Source organism: Bidens hawaiensis, unplaced genomic scaffold, assembly GCF_021521415.1.
Source record: "Bidens hawaiensis isolate Kalapana, Puna unplaced genomic scaffold, B.hawaiensis_p1.1 tig00041170_1, whole genome shotgun sequence".
Lineage (NCBI taxonomy): Eukaryota > Viridiplantae > Streptophyta > Magnoliopsida > Asterales > Asteraceae > Bidens > Bidens hawaiensis.
Genome location: NW_027497284.1, coordinates 1 through 9,969, shown reverse-complemented (window position 1 = coordinate 9,969; position 9,969 = coordinate 1). Strand labels below are relative to the sequence as shown.

General features: G+C 35.7%; 1 pseudogene; it reads left to right on the top strand.

Moving 5' to 3' along the window:
* Positions 1-787: 787 nt before the first annotated feature.
* On the top strand, positions 788-3,069 carry LOC143592732 (subtilisin-like protease SBT1.7 pseudogene; annotated as a pseudogene).
* Positions 3,070-9,969: the final 6,900 nt, after the last annotated feature.

Here is a 9,969-nt window from a genome sequence, read left to right as displayed (position 1 = left end):
GATAATACAGACTTTAACCCTCTCTTTATTCTCTAACCTAATTCTGCTCAACTAATTGAAACAAATGATAAACAAGGCTCTTTAATTATCTCTATAATCTATATCTCTAGCTGATCTTCCTTTTTCTTTTGCATTAATCTTAAACACCAACTTTCTCAAGTGGCTCGTCACTCGTTTCACCCCTAGACTTCTCGATTCACTGGTAATTAACGTTTTCACATGTAAACATTAATATTGCATCATACAAATTCCTAAATTGTCCTAAAAGTACAAATCAAACGCCACCAACTTAGTATAAACATCGTAAAACAGCTGGTATGTCGATCTTTTAGTTATATGCAATTAATTACTCGTGACAACATATATAAACAATCTTAGTATTTGAAAACAAAAATTACAAATAGTACATTTATCATTGACCCCAATGAAATCGAACTAAAACGTTGTGAACCACTTAAGTTGTTTTCAGCAAATTTAATTGCACACTAAAACATTTTGTAATTTCATTGGGTTGCCATCACTCTTATGCTAACCACATATGAAGTAGTAGATTCCTTTTTGATGACTTTTTAGCACACACCATTGATTAGGAGTCCAGTCACCTGGCCCACTCACTTCAAATCCATGATAATAACAACTTATATTGCATTATTATTCACATCCCACAATATATATATTAGCACTTAACTACAGCTAATACCATTATCATTTCATAATCACAATCATCCAGTCTTAATCTCTTATGCTCACCACTAGTTTCAAAAACACCCAAAACACTTTTGAGAACATGAAGCCAAAGAATATGGTCCTGATGGCGGTAACCTTGGCGGTTTGCTACTGCTAGCCGCCACAAAACATATATTGTTCACATGGACAAAACCGTTAAACCATCCGTGTTTCCTGACCACGTGGAATGGTACGAAACGTCTATGAGATCAGTATCCAAGTCCACACGTATGTTGTACACTTACGACAACGTTATGCACGGGTTTTCCACAAGGCTAACAGTTGAGGAAGCAGGTTTACTTGAAAAACAGCCCGGAATAATTTCGGTTCAAGAAGAGGTGATATACGAGCTTCATACAACTCGGTCACCTGAGTTTCTCGGGCTAGAAAGAAATACGTCATACTGTCTGGGTCGGGATCAGGTGGTGATGTCATCGTTGGAGTAGTGGACACGGGTGTGTGGCCCGAAAGTAAGAGCTTAGACGATACGGGTTTTGGACCGGTTCACGGTTCGTGGAAAGGCGAGTGCGAGAGTGGGACGGGGTTTAACTTGACGAGCTGTAATAAGAAGTTAATCGGTGCACGGTCTTTTTCGAACGCATATGAAGCCGCTTACGGGCCAATTGATGAAAGTTATGAATCGAATTCACCGAGGGATGATGATGGACACGGGACACATACTTCAACTACAGCAGCGGGGTCTGCGGTCACTGGGGCAAGTCTTTTTGGGTTTGCAAAAGGGATGGCCCCACATGCCAGGCTGGCGGTTTATAAAGCGTGCTGGCTTGGAGGGTGTTTTGGTAGTGACATATTAGCTGCAATGGAGAAGGCAATTACAGATGGTGTGAATGTATTATCGCTCTCAATAGGTGGTTCGGTTTCTGATTATCCGAATGATGTTGTGGCTTATGGAGCGTTTAAAGCGGTATCACACGAGATATTCGTGTCATGCTCTGCTGGCAATAGTGGGCCCACACCTCAAAGCTTGTCAAATGTTGCCCCGTGGATAGCTACAGTAGGAGCGGGAACTCTAGACCGTGATTTCCCAGCTTATGTTACACTCGGGAACGGGAAGAAATTATCTGGTGTGTCACTTTACAGTGGAAAACCGTTACCCGATTCAATGATTCCACTTGTGTTTGCTGGTAATGTTAGTAACACGACAACGGGCCGTCTATGTGTACCGGGCTCATTGCCACGGGGGCGTGTTACTGGGAAAATCGTGATATGTGAACGCGGGTTGAATTCCCGGGTGCAAAAGGGGATGGTGGTGAAGGCGGCTGGTGGTGTCGGGATGATATTAGCCAACACTGACATGTTCGGTGAAGAACTAGTGGCTGACACCCATCTCATACCGAGCAGCACCGTAGGTCAAAGAGCCGGTAATGAAATAATAAAATACATCATCTCGGATCATAATCCAACGGCCACGATTACATCCGGAGGAACTGAATTAGGCATCCAACCGTCACCGGTAGTTGCAGCATTCAGTTCCCGAGGTCCGAACCCAGTCACACCAGAAATACTCAAACCTGACTTCATAGCACCAGGAGTTAATATCTTAGCTGGTTGGACAGGCAAAATCGGTCCCACCGGGTTAACCGAAGACACACGGCGCGCAGAGTTTAACATCGTGTCGGGAACGTCGATGTCCTGCCCCCACGTAACCGGGCTAGCTGCGCTACTCAAAGAAGCTCACCCAGAATGGAGCCCCGCGGCTATAAAGTCAGCACTTATGACCACAGCATATAGCACGTACAAAACCGGTGAACCGTTAAAGGATGTTGCAACCGGGATGCGGTCAACACCGTTTGACCACGGTGCAGGACACGTGGACCCCGTTTCAGCCCTTGATCCGGGTCTTGTATATGACGCCTCTTCTGAAGATTACCTAAACTTCCTTTGTGCATTAAACTACAGTTCGAATGTAATTAAAATGTTTGCGGGTGGAAGTGCCACGTGTACAACAGGAAAGAAATACCGGGTAGAAGATCTTAACTACCCATCATTTTCAGTTCCCTTGATGACGGCTTCAGGGGAAGGCGGCGGAAGCAGTGCAGCTAATACTGTCAAGTACACAAGAACTTTGACAAATGTAGGCCCGCCTGGAACTTACAAGGTTTGGATATGGTCAGATACACGGGCGGTGAAGATCAAAGTTGAGCCAGCAGAGCTAACGTTTACTGAGAAAAACGAGAAAAAGGTGTACACGGTGACGTTCACTGCTAGTTCTATGGAATCAGGGACTACTGGTTTCGGTCGTTTGGTATGGTCGGGTGGGAAGTATGTTGTAAGTAGTCCTATAGCTTTTAGTTGGGTGTGATTACTGTAAAGAATATGTAAATTATTCAGTGTCGTTGCACTAATCTGTAACCTTTTCTTCCTTGGTATACAAGTAAAGAAGATTAAATCAAATAAGTTTGATATATTGTAATGGCCAATACTTGTTTATTATATCAATGGCATAGTGGTTCCACTAAAATGGGCTTTGCAACAAAGTGATCCTCATCAACACTTTATTCATCAATTATTTGGGAGATAAGAAAACAACCATATTAAATATTATATGTATGTGAAGTAGATATCTATAGTGCACATCCATATCAGTACCTAAAGATAATATCATTCTAAACACAAGATGCAAGCAGATTTTAGGGTCTAACTGGTTGTATCTTTTTGAATATTAAATCAGATGATTTTGAATTGTCTTTGTGATTGCACAACTCAACTTTAATAATTCAATCTTAAACAGTGATGTGGCTACATCACGAGGCGATTGATAATTTAAATTAATTATAACTGACGACGACAATTAGTTTAGAATGTCGGTGAAGAAGGTGGGAATTAGTATTACCAGTAGCGGTTAGGATCGTCGGTAGCCAGAATCCATGGGGGATTAGAAGGTAAGTGACATCTGGTAAGAGGCTCACCACGGCTGTGGACTGTGATATCAACTTTTAACTTTTAACTTTAAAACACACTTCAGTTTTGAAATTGCCCTTTTATTGCCAACAAGTTAGAGACCCGCACAACTCGAACTTGATTTGCGAAGGAAAGCTTATGTCACCTCCGGTTACGTTGTTGGAAAAACCTTAAACCCGTGCGTTACAGCAGGGGCACGGCGTCTGCATCTGTTTGGTTCGCTACGGTAAAAGTCCAAAATTTTATGACAAAAGTTGAAAATATAAAAGTTTTGTGACGAGAATTAAAAGTCCAAAAATTTTGATGTCTAAAAGTTTTGTGGCTAAAGTTGAAAGTTTGAAAACTTTTGTAACAAAATTAAAATGTGAAAAGTGTTTATACGTAAAATTATACAACTTTTGGGGCTAAATTTGAAATACTAAAACCTTTTATCTTAAAAGAGAGAAGTGTCATTTTTGTCCTTGTGGTTTGACAAATAATGCGAATTTAGTTCAAAAAATTTATTTTTTGCATATGGACCATCCACGTTTCTCAATTCTTGACAATTACATTCAAATCACTAACCCCGTTAAATTGAATCGTTAAGTCAGGGGTAGACATGTCTTTTCACTTTCTTTGTTATACAAGTACAATGCCAAAATCATCCCTGAAGTTTGGTCACATTTGCGAATTTCGTCCAAAAATATTTTTTTTCGCAATTAGACCCTCGATGTTTCCCAACCGTTGGCAATTTTGTTCAAATTGTTAACTCGGTCTAAATTAAACATTAACTCAGTGGTGTTACTTTCCTTTTACATGTGTGTTTACATTATTATTATTATTATTACTATATTGAGCTAAACCCTTTATATGACTAAAAATAAAGAAGATTAAACAAATGGATATTACATTGATTTAAATATAGGAATCGTGAAATTTTATATATGTCATCGAACAAACAAATAATAATAATAATAATAATAATAATAATAATAATAATAATAATGAAAACAAACATGTAAAAGACAGTAACACCCCTGAGTTAACGTTGAATTTAGACCGAGTTAACAATTTGGACGAAATTGACAACGGTTGGGAAAAATCGAGGGTCTAATTGCGAAAAAAAATATTTTTGGACGAAATTCGCAAATGTGACCAAACCTCAGGGACGATTTTGGCACTTTACTCGTATAATAAAGAAAGAGTGAAAAGGCAGGTCTACCACTTACTTAACGATTAAATTTAACTGAGTTAGTGATTTGGATGTAATTGGCCAGAATTGAAAAACGTGGATGGTCCATATGCAAAAAATAAACTTTTTGGACTAAATTCGCATTATTTGTCAAACCACAATGACGAAAATAACACTTTACTCTTGTTAAAAAGTCTTGATATTTAAAACTAGGGTTATATTCAAATAAGAAGTTTGATTTTCCAAAGAAGCCTAGGAAGAAGGGTATTTTTGTCTAACACTTTTATATCAAAACTCACTTACTTTAACTTAAAACCCATTTACATTAATTTCAAAAACCCACTTACATCTTCACTCATCTCCTACAACCACCACCACTCCACCGCCCACCGCCACCACAACCGTCACCCACCGCCACCACCTCACCGGAAAAATATATGAAAAATTCATCGGAAAATTTCACCGGAAAAGTCGTCGGAGAGTCACCGGAAAACAATCCCCAAGAAATTTTGCCAGAAAAATCGACGAAAAATTCACCGAAAAGCCGCCGAAAAAAGTCACCGGAAAATGGCCGCCGAAAAAACACAATGGAAAACATTATGAAAAACAAAATAGAAAAAACACTATGAAAAAAAAAACACAATGATAAAAACATAATAAAAAATACAATTGTATGACACAATGTAAAAAACACAATGAAAAAAAACACAATGAAAAATACTATTGTATAACACAATTTTGTAAAACACAATTTTGGTAAAACACAATTTGTAAAAAACCCACTAATTTTTTTTTTAATTTTTATATAACAATATGGTACTCATATAAAAGATAAAAAAACACTCGTTATTATGGTAAATTTATTTTTCATTAAAAACATCATAAAAAAAGTTATGGACGTTTTAAAATGATGGGGTAATTTGGCATATGCCTTGCATGTGGTGAGAGAAAATCAACAAATGTGTTATTCCTTTTATGTCATTCCCCTTATTTTCACACATGATTTTCACCTAAACTAATCTCAACCCTCCATGTTCAAAATCAATGGACAAGATTACTTCTCATCCTTCCTACAAAAACTATACTTCCTATTATAACCTAACCCTTCAAAACTATAAAACTTTGTTGCCAAATTTAAAAGACTAAAACTTCACAAGTTGACTTTTGATATATATAATTTTTAACAGGTTAAAATAACCGAAATAAAGAAAGGTAAAACATTATAAAGATAATCTATATCTATATTTATATTATATCTATATTTATATTATAAAGCAGATAAGCGACCCATCAGTTTCACACTTTCTCTCTCCTTCAAACGCCCCAATATTAACTACACTTCACTGGCCGGCGCCCTTTAATCATTCAAACCCATATTCCTTCGGCGACATTCCCTTTAATACTTCAGTTACAAACCTTCCCTTCAATTCAATCATTTGGTTACTGATATGCTTGAAGTAGTTTAATATTTATTAACTAAATTCACCAAAAATAAACACTAAGTAATACTTTAGACTCTCTAAACTCGACTAAACTACTAACCGGCAAGTGAACCGATCGACTCTAGTAAAGCTAAGTAAGTCCGGATATCGAACCCACGAGATTCTTTAAATTACGGTTATTAGCTAATTAGACTCGACTACAAAACACGACTTATTAATTATAATTTTTTGGGGGATTTTTAATTAAAATACTAATTTAATACTATAATTAAAAACTAATTAAGAAAACAAGTAATTTAAACGAAAGCAAAGTTTGTTACGAAAATAAGATGATGATGAGAAAACTACCTAGGCTAGAATCCCCTAAATTTCAGTAATGAATTGACTCGGGAAAATATTTAGTTATGGACTGGGATCGTAAAATATACACTTATAAGAAAACCCGAACATGACTCCTGACCCTTCTCAAGAGAAACCTATGGATTTCTAACAAATTTTAACGCAAACCAGTATTAAAAATCAAGTTCGCTTACGGTCACCCATTTGTTTATAATTTAGTTCCTTTATACGAAATCCTACCTTACAGCGCGGAAATCAAAGGCAATTTACTATACTTAATTGATTTGATAAACAATAATAAATAATCAACCCTAGACGGACTCCTTACGAAGAACTAAATCTAGCAAGATTAAATAGTAAAGACTTATCAATAACCTAGCACTTTACAGATTTTAGGTTAGCGGCACACTTAGGTTTATTTGACAATATTATTCCTATGATCTTATCATGACATCAATCATAAAATAATCAAAAACACAAAGTAATTGACCTAATAGCAATCCTACCGTACGACAAACATTAATCAAGGAAAACTATGGAATAAAACTCATCAAACAATCCTAAGTATCCATATGCATCAATTAATTATAGATAAATCTTTTACTAAATCATAAAAACCATAACTTAAACAATCCCAAAGTCAAATCAAAACATCAAAATAAGTTCATCATAAGCCTAGGCAGTTCATGCAATTTTAGCCTAGCATCTTAGGTTTAAACAACACAAACATATAAGAATTCATGGTGATGAAATAATGAAAACGAAAGAAATAACAAATAGAACCCGGGTTCTTCGCCTTCAACCAATATGCACAACACCAGTTGATTCTTCAGCTCCAAAGCTGCCGGAAACTCGTCTCGGTCTCCTCGGAACTCACCAAGTTTGTCTGGACTTCAAGGTACGGTTAATGGTGAGTTTAGGGGTCTTTATATAGGCAACAGGGGGTCCAAAAATAGGTTAAGTCAGCCAAAAACGAACATTCTTGAAAATCTGCCACCAGCCATCACACGCTCTCCTCCGTCGCGCGGCGCACCGGCCCAAGGGGGGGGGTCTGGTCCACTATGCTGGTCCGGTTCACTCCTAGTTCGGTCCGGTTAGTTTCCTGACGCGTCGGTTCTCCGGTTCGACTTGTTTTTGCTCGTTTTTCGCCCTCTTTTCACCGGAATTAAAACCCGAAACCTAAAACGTAAAATCATGTTAGTAGTATACAAATCTTACGAGAAAATGAACTAAATTAATAAAATATTAAATAAAATGTAAACGGGATTAATGTATACTAAACGTTATATCATTTACTCCTTCAATTATTAATTGCTCCAATTGATACCCAAATGAAGATGTCAGTTTCAATTGAAGGTTTGTATAACGTCGTCAGATTTAATTGAAGGTTTGTATATAAAAGACGATATTCCCTAGCCTTCAACTCGGCTGCGGTTTGCTCCCTAATTGTTGTAATTGCTCAGTTTTCTTCTATATGTTGATTTCTGCTGCATTTGATGAATGATGATACGATAATTTGATGATTGATGATATTTGTTGTTTGTCAATTTTGTTTCTTCTTATCTAATCAATATGCTATTTCTCTCCCTTTGTAAATAATTAAAACTAAAAATATCATCTCATCAACATCGCTATCTTACATACACGCAACACTTGTTTGTTTAAAGTCCCATGTGAATTTTGATTAACTGTTTAGACCACTCATATTATGCTACCTTTGGGTAATTTCTCTATATTTGTTTGCCTTGTTACACCTTGTGCTCTCTCTATTAACCTTTTTCATTAGTGATTATCTATTTTTGACTGAATTTGATTAATTTTTGTGATGCCTTAGGTACCATGTCACAAACTATTTTATAACGCATGGCCTTAGGTACCATGTCACAATCTATAATATTAAATCTATAATATTATATTTAATTTGATTATTATAGGTCCAACACATTGTGATGCCCATGAACCTTGAAAGTAAATGTGAACAACAATGTGTTGGACCTACAATATTATAAATCTAGAATTGTAATGTGTCTAAAAAATTTAAATGAATAATATTACAGTATGCAAATGAACGAATTTAAAGAAACATAAAGTAATTAGCATAAATGAACGCAATTGAATGAACATAAACGAATTCAAAAGAACAAATGTTCATGAACATAAATGAATGAATGAGATATGTGTTCTTGTTCATTTGATTTAAGTAAATTAACAAATATTTTTTTCATATTCGTTCGTTTATTAAATAAACAAATATAAACGAACTTATTTCCAAACGTTTCAATAACATTAGGTTCATTCACAGGCCTATTCATGTTTTACACAAGTATTCATGACCAAGAAACACTCTGGAACAGATTGTGAGGTAGAAGGCTGGTATATTTAAAGTAGCAATAAAAATATAATATTAACATTAATTGTTGCATTTTTCTTTTAAAAAATATAATACTAATAAGTAATATAAGTTAAGTATCCCAACAATTAAGGTCACTTAATTCCTTAAGTATAGACTGTAATGGAAATGACCAAATTATCATTTTGCAGGCGTGCCTTTAAGTTGCGAACTAGTGGGATGTCAATTTATTTACTTTTTAGTTTAAATGGGCTCAATTGGATTGGGTTGGGTAGTCTAACTGATGAAACACTTTTTTCCTTTCAGATTTAAAATTGGTTATTAGATACCATAAGAAACTATAATTATTGCAGTGAATGATTCTTTGTTTTAACTGAATAAACAAAAACTTCTCTCTGTATTCTTTTTATTAAATAAAAAACCATAAGTGAATGCATACGGACAAACATGAACGAATTTAAATAGTTAGTTTCTAAGTTAAGGTTGTGTTAGACAGCTTACTGTTTTATAGTTTATCTTAGTTTTTTTTTAAAAAAAACAAGATACTATGAACGGTTTATTTGATTAATGGTGACACATATCATAACCTTTTGGTGCTATTATTTCTTATATTTTATAAAGCTGATTATATATATTTGATATTGTTTGTGTGATAGGTTGTTGGTGCAAAATAACTTGGTTTGATGTTGGCTCTCGAGCAGACATTAATTGTGCTTTGCAACAGAATGAGACCGCCATTGGTTTTCTTGGAGTTAACAACCACATTATAGCTTATGGGTTTAGTGTGAGTATTTTATTATATTATATATTTATTTTTTAGAAATAGCACGTGAAATGAGCCGAGCTCAGGCCTGAAAAACTACTAATGGGCCGAGTTTCACCTTTAAGCTCGAGCTCTTGTAAGTCAAATAAGCCTAGACTGGTAAATGTTAAGCGAGCTGAGCCTAAAGTTTCATAAATAAAGTAGAAGTTAACGAATTAGCGCCCATTACATTAACTTTGTGGTAAAATTGGTAAGT